Source organism: Salmo salar, chromosome ssa07 (genome assembly GCF_905237065.1).
Source record: "Salmo salar chromosome ssa07, Ssal_v3.1, whole genome shotgun sequence".
Lineage (NCBI taxonomy): Eukaryota > Metazoa > Chordata > Actinopteri > Salmoniformes > Salmonidae > Salmo > Salmo salar.
Genome location: NC_059448.1, coordinates 61,716,032 through 61,730,179, shown reverse-complemented (window position 1 = coordinate 61,730,179; position 14,148 = coordinate 61,716,032). Strand labels below are relative to the sequence as shown.

Below are 14,148 nucleotides of genomic sequence, written 5' to 3'. Positions count from 1 at the left end.
AACCACACCTGTATTATTATATTCTACAGTAACACCTCAACCACACCTGTATTATTATATTCTACAGTAACACCTCAACCACACCTGTATTATTATATTCTGCAGTAACACCTCAACCACACCTGTATTATTATATTCTACAGTAACACCTCAACCACACCTGTATTATTATATTCCACAGTAACACCTCAACCACACCTGTATTATTATATTCTACAGTAACACCTCAACCACACCTGTATTATTATATTCTACAGTAACACCTCAACCACACCTGTATTATTATATTCTACAGTAACACCTCAACCACACCTGTATTATTATATTCTACAGTAACACCTCAACCACACCTGTATTATTATATTCTACAGTAACACCTCAACCACACCTGTATTATTATATTCCACAGTAACACCTCAACCACACCTGTATTATTATATTCTACAGTAACACCTCAACCACACCTGTATTATTATATTCTACAGTAACACCTCAACCACACCTGCATTATTATATTCTACAGTAACACCTCAACCACACCTGTATTATTATATTCTACAGTAACACCTCAACCACACCTGTATTATTATATTCTACAGTAACACCTCAACCACACCTGTATTATTATATTCTACAGTAACACCTCAACCACACCTGTATTATTATATTCTACAGTAACACCTCAACCACACCTGTATTATTATATTCTACAGTAACACCTCAACCACACCTGTATTATTATATTCCACAGTAACACCTCAACCACACCTGTATTATTATATTCTACAGTACCACCTCAACCACACCTGTATTATTATATTCTACAGTACCACCTCAACCACACCTGTATTATTATATTCTACAGTACCACCTCAACCACACCTGTATTATTATATTCCACAGTAACACCTCAACCACACCTGTATTATTATATTCTACAGTAACACCTCAACCACACCTGTATTATTATATTCTACAGTAACACCTCAACCACACCTGTATTATTATATTCCACAGTAACACCTCAACCACACCTGTATTATTATATTCTACAGTAACACCTCAACCACACCTGTATTATTATATTCCACAGTAACACCTCAACCACACCTGTATTATTATATTCTACAGTAACACCTCAAACACACCTGTATTATTATATTCTACAGTAACACCTCAACCACACCTGTATTATTATATTCCACAGTAACACCTCAACCACACCTGTATTATTATATTCCACAGTAACACCTCAACCACACCTGTATTGCATACTAAACTATGACAGCGTTTAGATTGAATTAATCTCCTGGATGTTTGATATGAACAATTTGGGTTTAATAAAATAAAATAAACTTTGCATATAAATCAGAGGGACTTTTCCTCCAAAATGAGAATGGGGTGCAGGGAGGAGAAAAAAATGAGAGAGAGAGAGAGAGAGAGAGAGAGAGAGAGAGAGAGAGAGAGAGAGAGAGAGAGAGAGAGACGGCCCCTGGGGTATGATAGCACAATAAACAGCTCATCTAGGGAGCAGGCTGAATCTCAGTAATCACATCTCTCTCCAGATAAATGGTTTTATATAGCCCTGTGAAAGAAACAATGTTCATGACTGCATACCAAGCAACAGACAACAAGTGTACAGATGGAGAAAACCATGTCTCTGACCTATGAAACAGTGTTCATCACTACAGACCAATCGAATTAGATTGGTCGCGTACACACATTTTGCAGATGTTATCACAGGTGCAGTGAAATTTTCCCTGTGTTCATGTTCCTACCTAACAATACAAAATAATACACACAAATCCCCCAAAATAAAAAGAGAGGAATTCAGAAATATAGAAATATAAGAACGAGCAATGTCATTATATAGGATGGTGTTTATAGACAGTAGTTATATAGGATGGTGTGTATGGACAGCAGTTATATAGAATGGTGTGTATAGACAGTAGTTGTATAGGATGGTGTTTATAGACAGTATAGACAGTAGTTATATAGGATGGTGTGTATAGACAGTATAGACAGTAGTTGTAAAGGATGGTGTGTATAGACAGTAGTTGTATAGGATGGTGTTTATAGACAGTATAGACAGTAGTTATATAGGATGGTGTGTATAGACAGTAGTTATATAGGATGGTGTGTATAGACAGTAGTTATATAGGATGGTGTTTATAGACAGTAGTTATATAGGATGGTGTGTATAGACAGTAGTTGTATAGGATGGTGTTTATAGACAGTAGTTATATAGGATGGTGTGTATAGACAGTAGTTATATAGGATGGTGTGAACAGACAGTAGTTATATAGGATGGTGTGTATAGACAGTAGTTGTATAGGATGGTGTGTATAGACAGTAGTTATATAGGATGGTGTGTATAGACAGTAGTTATATAGGATGGTGTTTATAGACAGTATAGACAGTAGTTATATAGGATGGTGTGTATAGACAGTAGTTATATAGGATGGTGTGTATAGACAGTAGTTGTATAGGATGGTGTTTATAGACAGTATAGGCAGTAGTTATATAGGATGGTGTGTATAGACAGTAGTTATATAGGATGGTGTGTATAGACAGTAGTTATATAGGATGGTGTTTATAGACAGTAGTTATATAGGATGGTGTGTATAGACAGTAGTTATATAGGATGGTGTGTATAGACAGTAGTTATATAGGATGGTGTTTATAGACAGTAGTTATATAGGATGGTGTGTATAGACAGTAGTTATATAGGATGGTGTGTATAGACAGTAGTTATATAGGATGGTGTGTATAGACAGTAGTTATATAGGATGGTGTGAACAGACAGTAGTTATATAGGATGGTGTGTATAGACAGTAGTTGTATAGGATGGTGTGTATAGACAGTAGTTATATAGGATGGTGTGTATAGACAGTAGTTATATAGGATGGTGTTTATAGACAGTATAGACAGTAGTTATATAGGATGGTGTGTATAGACAGTAGTTATATAGGATGGTGTGTATAGACAGTAGTTGTATAGGATGGTGTTTATAGACAGTATAGGCAGTAGTTATATAGGATGGTGTGTATAGACAGTAGTTATATAGGATGGTGTGTATAGACAGTAGTTATATAGGATGGTGTTTATAGACAGTAGTTATATAGGATGGTGTGTATAGACAGTAGTTATATAGGATGGTGTGTATAGACAGTAGTTATATAGGATGGTGTGTATAGACAGTAGTTATATAGGATGGTGTGTATAGACAGTAGTATTATATGATGGTGTGTATAGACCGTAGTTATATAGGATGGTGTTTATAGACAGTAGTTATATAGGATGGTGTGTATAGACAGTAGTTATATAGGATGGTGTTTATAGACAGTAGTTATATAGGATGGTGTGTATAGACAGTAGTTGTATAGGATGGTGTTTATAGACAGTAGTTATATAGGATGGTGTGTATAGACAGTAGTTATATAGGATGGTGTGAACAGACAGTAGTTATATAGGATGGTGTGTATAGACAGTAGTTGTATAGGATGGTGTGTATAGACAGTAGTTATATAGGATGGTGTGTATAGACAGTAGTTATATAGGATGGTGTTTATAGACAGTATAGGCAGTAGTTATATAGGATGGTGTGTATAGACAGTAGTTATATAGGATGGTGTGTATAGACAGTAGTTATATAGGATGGTGTTTATAGACAGTAGTTATATAGGATGGTGTGTATAGACAGTAGTTATATAGGATGGTGTGTATAGACAGTAGTTATATAGGATGGTGTTTATAGACAGTAGTTATATAGGATGGTGTGTATAGACAGTAGTTATATAGGATGGTGTGTATAGACAGTAGTTATATAGGATGGTGTGTATAGACAGTAGTTATATAGGATGGTGTGAACAGACAGTAGTTATATAGGATGGTGTGTATAGACAGTAGTTGTATAGGATGGTGTGTATAGACAGTAGTTATATAGGATGGTGTGTATAGACAGTAGTTATATAGGATGGTGTTTATAGACAGTATAGACAGTAGTTATATAGGATGGTGTGTATAGACAGTAGTTATATAGGATGGTGTGTATAGACAGTAGTTATATAGGATGGTGTTTATAGACAGTATAGGCAGTAGTTATATAGGATGGTGTGTATAGACAGTAGTTATATAGGATGGTGTTTATAGACAGTAGTTATATAGGATGGTGTGTATAGACAGTAGTTATATAGGATGGTGTGTATAGACAGTAGTTATATAGGATGGTGTTTATAGACAGTAGTTATATAGGATGGTGTGTATAGACAGTAGTTATATAGGATGGTGTGTATAGACAGTAGTTATATAGGATGGTGTGTATAGACAGTAGTTATATAGGATGGTGTGAACAGACAGTAGTTATATAGGATGGTGTGTATAGACAGTAGTTGTATAGGATGGTGTGTATAGACAGTAGTTATATAGGATGGTGTGTATAGACAGTAGTTATATAGGATGGTGTTTATAGACAGTATAGACAGTAGTTATATAGGATGGTGTGTATAGACAGTAGTTATATAGGATGGTGTGTATAGACAGTAGTTGTATAGGATGGTGTTTATAGACAGTATAGGCAGTAGTTATATAGGATGGTGTGTATAGACAGTAGTTATATAGGATGGTGTGTATAGACAGTAGTTATATAGGATGGTGTTTATAGACAGTAGTTATATAGGATGGTGTGTATAGACAGTAGTTATATAGGATGGTGTGTATAGACAGTAGTTATATAGGATGGTGTGTATAGACAGTAGTTATATAGGATGGTGTGTATAGACAGTAGTATTATATGATGGTGTGTATAGACCGTAGTTATATAGGATGGTGTTTATAGACAGTAGTTATATAGGATGGTGTGTATAGACAGTAGTTATATAGGATGGTGTTTATAGACAGTAGTTATATAGGATGGTGTGTATAGACAGTAGTTGTATAGGATGGTGTTTATAGACAGTAGTTATATAGGATGGTGTGTATAGACAGTAGTTATATAGGATGGTGAACAGACAGTAGTTATATAGGATGGTGTGTATAGACAGTAGTTGTATAGGATGGTGTGTATAGACAGTAGTTATATAGGATGGTGTGTATAGACAGTAGTTATATAGGATGGTGTTTATAGACAGTATAGACAGTAGTTATATAGGATGGTGTGTATAGACAGTAGTTATATAGGATGGTGTGTATAGACAGTAGTTGTATAGGATGGTGTTTATAGACAGTATAGGCAGTAGTTATATAGGATGGTGTGTATAGACAGTAGTTATATAGGATGGTGTGTATAGACAGTAGTTATATAGGATGGTGTTTATAGACAGTAGTTATATAGGATGGTGTGTATAGACAGTAGTTATATAGGATGGTGTGTATAGACAGTAGTTATATAGGATGGTGTTTATAGACAGTAGTTATATAGGATGGTGTGTATAGACAGTAGTTATATAGGATGGTGTGTATAGACAGTAGTTATATAGGATGGTGTGTATAGACAGTAGTTATATAGGATGGTGTGAACAGACAGTAGTTATATAGGATGGTGTGTATAGACAGTAGTTGTATAGGATGGTGTGTATAGACAGTAGTTATATAGGATGGTGTGTATAGACAGTAGTTATATAGGATGGTGTTTATAGACAGTATAGACAGTAGTTATATAGGATGGTGTGTATAGACAGTAGTTATATAGGATGGTGTGTATAGACAGTAGTTGTATAGGATGGTGTTTATAGACAGTATAGGCAGTAGTTATATAGGATGGTGTGTATAGACAGTAGTTATATAGGATGGTGTGTATAGACAGTAGTTATATAGGATGGTGTTTATAGACAGTAGTTATATAGGATGGTGTGTATAGACAGTAGTTATATAGGATGGTGTGTATAGACAGTAGTTATATAGGATGGTGTGAACAGACAGTAGTTATATAGGATGGTGTGTATAGACAGTAGTTATATAGGATGGTGTGTATAGACAGTAGTTATATAGGATGGTGTGTATAAACAGTAGTTGTATAGGATGGTGTTTATAGACAGTATAGACAGTAGTTATATAGGATGGTGTGTATAGACAGTAGTTATATAGGATGGTGTTTATAGACAGTAGTTATATAGGATGGTGTGTATAGACAGTAGTTATATAGGATGGTGTTTATAGACAGTAGTTATATAGGATGGTGTGTATAGACAGTAGTTGTATAGGATGGTGTTTATAGACAGTAGTTATATAGGATGGTGTGTATAGACAGTAGTTATATAGGATGGTGTGAACAGACAGTAGTTATATAGGATGGTGTGTATAGACAGTAGTTGTATAGGATGGTGTGTATAGACAGTAGTTATATAGGATGGTGTGTATAGACAGTAGTTATATAGGATGGTGTTTATAGACAGTATAGACAGTAGTTATATAGGATGGTGTGTATAGACAGTAGTTATATAGGATGGTGTGTATAGACAGTAGTTGTATAGGATGGTGTTTATAGACAGTATAGGCAGTAGTTATATAGGATGGTGTGTATAGACAGTAGTTATATAGGATGGTGTGTATAGACAGTTGTTATATAGGATGGTGTTTATAGACAGTAGTTATATAGGATGGTGTGTATAGACAGTAGTTATATAGGATGGTGTGTATAGACAGTAGTTATATAGGATGGTGTTTATAGACAGTAGTTATATAGGATGGTGTGTATAGACAGTAGTTATATAGGATGGTGTGTATAGACAGTAGTTATATAGGATGGTGTGTATAGACAGTAGTTATATAGGATGGTGTGAACAGACAGTAGTTATATAGGATGGTGTGTATAGACAGTAGTTGTATAGGATGGTGTGTATAGACAGTAGTTATATAGGATGGTGTGTATAGACAGTAGTTATATAGGATGGTGTTTATAGACAGTATAGACAGTAGTTATATAGGATGGTGTGTATAGACAGTAGTTATATAGGATGGTGTGTATAGACAGTAGTTGTATAGGATGGTGTTTATAGACAGTATAGGCAGTAGTTATATAGGATGGTGTGTATAGACAGTAGTTATATAGGATGGTGTGTATAGACAGTAGTTATATAGGATGGTGTTTATAGACAGTAGTTATATAGGATGGTGTGTATAGACAGTAGTTATATAGGATGGTGTGTATAGACAGTAGTTATATAGGATGGTGTGTATTGACAGTAGTTATATAGGATGGTGTGTATAAACAGTAGTTGTATAGGATGGTGTTTATAGACAGTATAGACAGTAGTTATATAGGATGGTGTGTATAGACAGTAGTTATATAGGATGGTGTGTATAGACAGTAGTATTATATGATGGTGTGTATAGACCGTAGTTATATAGGATGGTGTTTATAGACAGTAGTTATATAGGATGGTGTGTATGGACAGTAGTTATATAGGATGGTGTGTAGAGACAGTATAGACAGTAGTTATATAGGATGGTGTGTATAGACAGTAGTTATATAGGATGGTGTGTATAGACAGGATAGACAGTAGTATTATATGATGGTGTGTATAGACAGTATAGACAGTAGTTATATAGGATGGTGTGTATAGACAGTATAGACAGTAGTTATATAGGATGGTGTGTATGGACAGTATAGACAGTAGTTATATAGGATGGTGTGCATAGACAGTAGTTAAATCGGATGGTGTGTATGGACAGTAGTTTTATAGGATTGTGTGTATGGACAGTAGTTCAGGGTAGAGTACCAGGAGGTAGCCGGCTAGTAACGATGACTAAGGTTCAGGGTAGAGTACCGGGGGGTAGCCAGCTAGTAACGGTGACTAAGGTTTAGGGTAGAGTACCGGGTGGTAGCCTGCTAGTAACGGTGACTAAGGTTCAGGGTAGAGTACCGGGTGGTAACCTGCTAGTAACCCGGGTGGTAGCCGGCTAATAACGGTGACTAAGGTTTAGGGCAGGGTAGAGTACCGGGTGGTAGCCAGCTAGTAACGGTGACTAAGGTTCAGGGTAGAGTACCGGGTGGTAGCCGGCTAGTAACGGTGACTAAGGTTCAGGGTAGAGTACCGGGTGGTAGCCGGCTAGTAACGGTGACTAAGGTTTAGGGCAGGGTAGAGTACCGGGTGGTAGCCGGCTAGTAACGGTCACTAAGGTTCAGGGTAGAGTACCGGGTGGTAGCCTGCTAGTAACGGTGACTAAGGTTCTGGGTAGAGTACCGGGTGGTAGCCTGCTAGTAACGGTGACTAAGGTTCAGGGTAGAGTACCGGGTGGTAGCCTGCTAGTAACGGTGACTAAGGTTCAGGGTAGAGTACCGGGTGGTAGCCTGCTAGTAACGGTGACTAATGTTGAGGGTAGAGTACCGGGTGGTAGCCTGCTAGTAACGGTGACTAAGGTTCAGGGTACAGTACCGGGTGGTAGCCTGCTAGTAACGGTGACTAAGGTTCAGGGTAGAGTACCGGGTGGTAGCCTGCTAGTAACGGTGACTAAGGTTCAGGGTAGAGTATCGGGTGGTAGCCTGCTAGTAACAGTGACTAAGGTTCAGGGTAGAGTACCGGGTGGTAGCCGGCTAGTAACGGTGACTAAGGTTCAGGTTAGAGTACCTGGTGGTAGCCGGCTAGTAACGGTGACTAAGGTTCAGTGCAGGGTAGAGTACCTGGTGGTAGCCGGCTAGTAACGGTGACTAAGGTTCAGTGCAGGGTAGAGTACCGGGTGGTAGCCGGCTAGTAACGGTGACTAAGGTTCAGGTTAGAGTACCTGGTGGTAACCTGCTAGTAACGGTGACTAAGGTTCAGGGTAGAGTACCGGGTGGTAGCCTGCTAGTAACGAGGACTAAGGTTCAGGGTAGAGTACCGGGTGGTAGCCGGCTAGTAACGGTAACTAAGGTTCAGGGCAGGGTAGAGTACCGGGTGGTAGCCTGCTAGTAGCTGTAACTAAGGTTCAGGGTAGAGTACCTGGTGGTAGCCTGCTAGTAACGGTGACTAGGGTTCAGGGTACAGTACCTGGTGGTAGACTGCTAGTAACGGTGACTAAGGTTCAGGGTAGAGTACCTGGTGGTAGCCTGCTAGTAACGGTGACTAAGGTTCAGGGCAGGGTACTGGGTGGTAGCCTGCTAGTAACGGTGACTAAGGTTCAGGGTAGAGTACCGGGTGGTAGCCTGCTAGTAACAGTGACTAAGGTTCAGGGTAGAGTACCGGGTGGTAGCCTGCTAGTAACGGTGACTAAGGTTCAGGGTAGAGTACCTGGTGGTAGCCTGCTAGTAACGGTGACTAAGGTTTAGTGTAGAGTACCGGGTGGTAGCCTGCTAGTAACGGTGACTAAGGTTCAGGGTAGAAAACCGGGTGGTAGCCTGCTAGTAACGGTGACTAAGGTTCTGGGTAGAGTACCGGGTGGTAGCCTGCTAGTAACGGTGACTAAGGTTCAGGGTAGAGTACCGGGTGGTAGCCTGCTAGTAACGGTGACTAAGGTTCAGGGTAGAGTACCGGGTGGTAGCCTGCTAGTAACGGTGACTAATGTTGAGGGTAGAGTACCGGGTGGTAGCCTGCTAGTAACGGTGACTAAGGTTCAGGGTACAGTACCGCGTGGTAGCCTGCTAGTAACGGTGACTAAGGTTCAGGGTAGAGTACCGGGTGGTAGCCTGCTAGTAACGGTGACTAAGGTTCAGGGTAGAGTACCGGGTGGTAGCCTGCTAGTAACAGTGACTAAGGTTCAGGGTAGAGTACCGGGTGGTAGCCGGCTAGTAACGGTGACTAAGGTTCAGGTTAGAGTACCTGGTGGTAACCTGCTAGTAACGGTGACTAAGGTTCAGGGTAGAGTACCGGGTGGTAGCCTGCTAGTAACGGTGACTAAGGTTCAGGGTAGAGTACCGGGTGGTAGCCTGCTAGTAACGGTCACTAAGGTTCAGGGTAGAGTACCGGGTGGTAGCCTGCTAGTAACGGTGACTAAGGTTCTGGGTAGAGTACCGGGTGGTAGCCTGCTAGTAACGGTGACTAACGTTCAGGGTAGAGTACCGGGTGGTAGCCGGCTAGTAACGTTGACTAAGGTTCAGGGTAGAGTACCGGGTGGTAGCCGGCTAGTAACGAGGACTAAGGTTCAGGGTAGAGTACCGGGTGGTAGCCGGCTAGTAACGGTAACTAAGGTTCAGGGCAGGGTAGAGTACCGGGTGGTAGCCTGCTAGTAGCTGTAACTAAGGTTCAGGGTAGAGTACCGGGTGGTAGCCTGCTAGTAACGGTGACTAAGGTTCAGGGCAGGGTACTGGGTGGTAGCCTGCTAGTAACGGTGACTAAGGTTCAGGGTAGAGTACCGGGTGGTAGCCTGCTAGTAACGGTGACTAAGGTTCAGGGTAGAGTATCGGGTGGTAGCCTCCTAGTAACGGTGACTAGGGTTCAGGGTGCAGTACCTGGTGGTAGCCGGCTAGTAACGGTGACTAAGGTTCAGGGTAGAGTACCGGGTGGTAGCCTGCTAGTAACGGTGACTAAGGTTTAGTGTAGAGTACCGGGTGGTAGCCTGCTAGTAACGGTGACTAAGGTTCAGGGTAGAGTACCGGGTGGTAGCCTGCTAGTAACGGTGACTAAGGTTCAGGGTAGAGTACCGGGTGGTAGCCTGCTAGTAACGGTGACTAAGGTTCAGGGTAGAGTACCGGGTGGCAGCCGGCTAGTAACGGTGACTAAGGTTCAGGGTACAGTACCGGGTGGTAGCCTGCTAGTAACGGTGACTAAGGTTCAGGGTAGAGTACCGGGTGGTAGCCTGCTAGTAACGGTGACTAAGGTTCAGGGTAGAGTACCGGGTGGTAGCCTGCTAGTAACGGTGACTAAGGTTCAGGGCAGGGTAGAGTACCGGGTGGTAGCCTGCTAGTAACGGTGACTAAGGTTCAGGGTAGAGTACCGGGTGGTAGACTGCTAGTAACGGTGACTAAGGTTCAGGGTAGAGTACCTGGTGGTAGCCGGCTAGTAACGGTGACTAAGGTTCAGGGTAGAGTATCGGGTGGTAGCCTGCTAGTAACGGTGACTAAGGTTCAGGGTAGAGTACCTGGTGGTAGCCTGCTAGTAACGGTGACTAAGGTTCAGGGCAGGGTAGAGTACCGGGTGGTAGCCGGCTAGTAACGGTGACTAAGGTTCAGTGCAGGGTAGAGTACCTGGTGGTAGCCTGCTAGTAACGGTGACTAAGGTTCAGGGTAGAGTACCGGGTGGTAGCCTGCTAGTAACGGTGACTAAGTTTCAGGGTAGAGTACCGGGTGGTAGCCTACAAGTAACGGTGACTAAGGTTTAGGGTAGAGTACCGGGTGGTAGCCTGCTAGTAACGGTGACTAAGGTTCAGGGTAGAGTACCGGGTGGTAGCCTGCTAGTAACGGTGACTAAGGTTCAGGGTAGAGTACCGGGTGGTAGCCTGCTAGTAACGGTGACTAAGGTTCAGGGTAGAGTATCGGGTGGTAGCCTGCTAGTAACGGTGACTAGGGTTCAGGGTGCAGTACCTGGTGGTAGCCGGCTAGTAACGGTGACTAAGGTTCAGGGTAGAGTACCGGGTGGTAGCCTGCTAGTAACGGTGACTAAGGTTCAGGGTAGAGTACCGGGTGGTAGCCTGCTAGTAACGGTGACTAAGGTTCAGGGTAGAGTACCTGGTGGTAGCCTGCTAGTAACGGTGACTAAGGTTCAGGGCAGGGTAGAGTACCGGGTGGTAGCCGGCTAGTAACGGTGACTAATGTTGAGGGTAGAGTACCGGGTGGTAGCCTGCTAGTAACGGTGACTAAGGTTCAGGGTACAGTACCGGGTGGTAGCCTGCTAGTAACGGTGACTAAGGTTCAGGGTAGAGTACCGGGTGGTAGCCTGCTAGTAACGGTGACTAAGGTTCAGGGTAGAGTACCTGGTGGTAGCCTGCTAGTAACGGTGACTAAGGTTCAGGGCAGGGTAGAGTACCGGGTGGTAGCCGGCTAGTAACGGTGACTAATGTTGAGGGTAGAGTACCGGGTGGTAGCCTGCTAGTAACGGTGACTAAGGTTCAGGGTACAGTACCGGGTGGTAGCCTGCTAGTAACGGTGACTAAGGTTCAGGGTAGAGTACCGGGTGGTAGCCGGCTAGTAACGGTGACTAAGGTTCAGGGTAGAGTACCGGGTGGTAGCCTGCTAGTAACGGTGACTAAGGTTCAGGGTAGAGTATCGGGTGGTAGCCTGCTAGTAACAGTGACTAAGGTTCAGGGTAGAGTACCGGGTGGTAGCCGGCTAGTAACGTTGACTAAGGTTCATGTTAGAGTACCTGGTGGTAACCTGCTAGTAACGGTGACTAAGGTTCAGGGCAGGGTAGAGTACCGGGTGGTAGCCGGCTAGTAACGGTGACTAAGGTTCAGGGTAGAGTACCGGGTGGTAGCCTGCTAGTAACGGTGATTAAGGTTCAGGGTAGAGTACCGGGTGGTAGCCTGCTAGTAACGGTGATTAAGGTTCAGGGTAGAGTACTGGGCGGAGGCTGGCTAGTGGTAACTGTTTAACAGTCTGATAGAAGCTGGTTTTCAGTCTCTCGGTCCCAGCTTTGATGCACCTGTAGTGTGTCCTCTGCCTTCTAGACGGTAACGGGTGAACAGGCCAAGCATTAGACAACAAGTGTACATATAGAGAAAAGAAGAGGTAGAATGACACTGGAGTTTTCCCAGCAGCAGCGCTGTCTCCCAATCCTGTTTGGTTGATTTGCGAGTATGTCATGTTCATCATTGAATAGCATTAGACACGTGCGGAGAGAATAAAATGATGAAAAAGTGGAAAAATGTCGCTGGAGTTTTCACAGCAGGACTGCCTCAGTCCTATTTAGTTGATTTGTGAGTGTCAGTCGGCATGTCTTGGTGTCTGGGCCGGACCGAGTGGCATCTCTCCCTCTAAATCTCTGAATCATCCGGTTATCGGACAGCTAGGACCAGACAGACGATAGAGATGAGATGAGACAAGAGGAGAGCCTAGCTCTTTTTAGCAGAGACTTAGGCCTGTAGATATTCCCGTGGAGTAAACATCGTCTCAGAGATGCTTCCTGTCACCACGGTCAGTCCGTCAGCTGCCTCACGTCCCAGGGCTATCAGTTTGAGCTGAGCACCGCCTTTCACCCCTGGCTGTGCCTGAGCCCTGAATCTCCTCTCCTCACCCCTCCTCGCCTCTCATCACCCCCTCTCTCTCTCCATGTCCGTCTGTGTTACCCACCTTGTCAGTCACACAACATACACCAGACAGTCTTATCTCAGACTCCTATGTCCTTTACACTCTCTCTCTGTCTCTCTCTCTCCTTCTCTCTCTCTCTCCTTCTCTCCCTCTCTCCTTTACATTCTCTCTCTGTCTCTCTCTCCCTCTCTCTCTGTCTCTCTCTCTCCTTCTCTCTCTCTCTCCTTTACACTCTCTCTCTGTCTCTCTCTCCTTCTCTGTCTCTGTCTCTCTCCCTCTGTCTCTCTCTCTCTCTCTCTCTCTCTCTCTCTCTCTCTCTCTCTCTCTCTCTCTCTCTCTCACACACTCAAATGAACAACGTGATAAACATTATCAGACTCATCCTCATGTATCTTAGGATGGGCTAAAGAACCCTTTCAGTGGGATCTGGTTTATATCTGATCACATCTACAGTTTAGGACAGTAAAGAACCCTTTCAGTGGGATCTGGTTTATATCTGATCACATCTACAGTTTAGGACAGTAAAGAACCCTTTCAGTGGGATCTGGTTTATATCTGATCACGTCTACAGTTTAGGACAGCTAAAGAACCCTTTCAGTGGGATCTGGTTTATATCTGATCACGTCTACAGTTTAGGACAGTAAATAACCCTTTCAGTGGGATCTGGTTTATATCTGATCACGTCTACAGTTTAGGACAGTAAATAACCCTTTCAGTGGGATCTGGTTTATATCTGATCACGTCTACAGTTTAGGACAGTAAATAACCCTTTCAGTGGGATCTGGTTTATATCTGATCAGGTCTACAGTTTAGGACAGCTGAAGAGCCCTTTCAGTGGAATCTGGTTTATATCTGATCAGGTCTACAGTTTAGGACAGTAAATAACCCTTTCAGTGGGATCTGGTTTATATCTGATCACGTCTACAGTTTAGGACAGCTGAAGAGCCCTTTCAGTGGAATCTGGTTTATATCTGATCAGGTCTACAGTTTAGGACAGCTAAAGAGCCCTTTCAGTGGGATCTGGTTTATATCTGATCAGGTCTACAGTTTAG

The 14,148-nt window shown here is 42.6% G+C and overlaps 1 protein-coding gene across 1 annotated transcript in view; it reads left to right on the top strand.

Annotated features, from left to right (window-relative positions):
• LOC106609815 (thyrotropin-releasing hormone-degrading ectoenzyme) overlaps positions 1-14,148 on the top strand; it is a 436,096-nt gene that overhangs the window by 251,140 nt on the left and 170,808 nt on the right.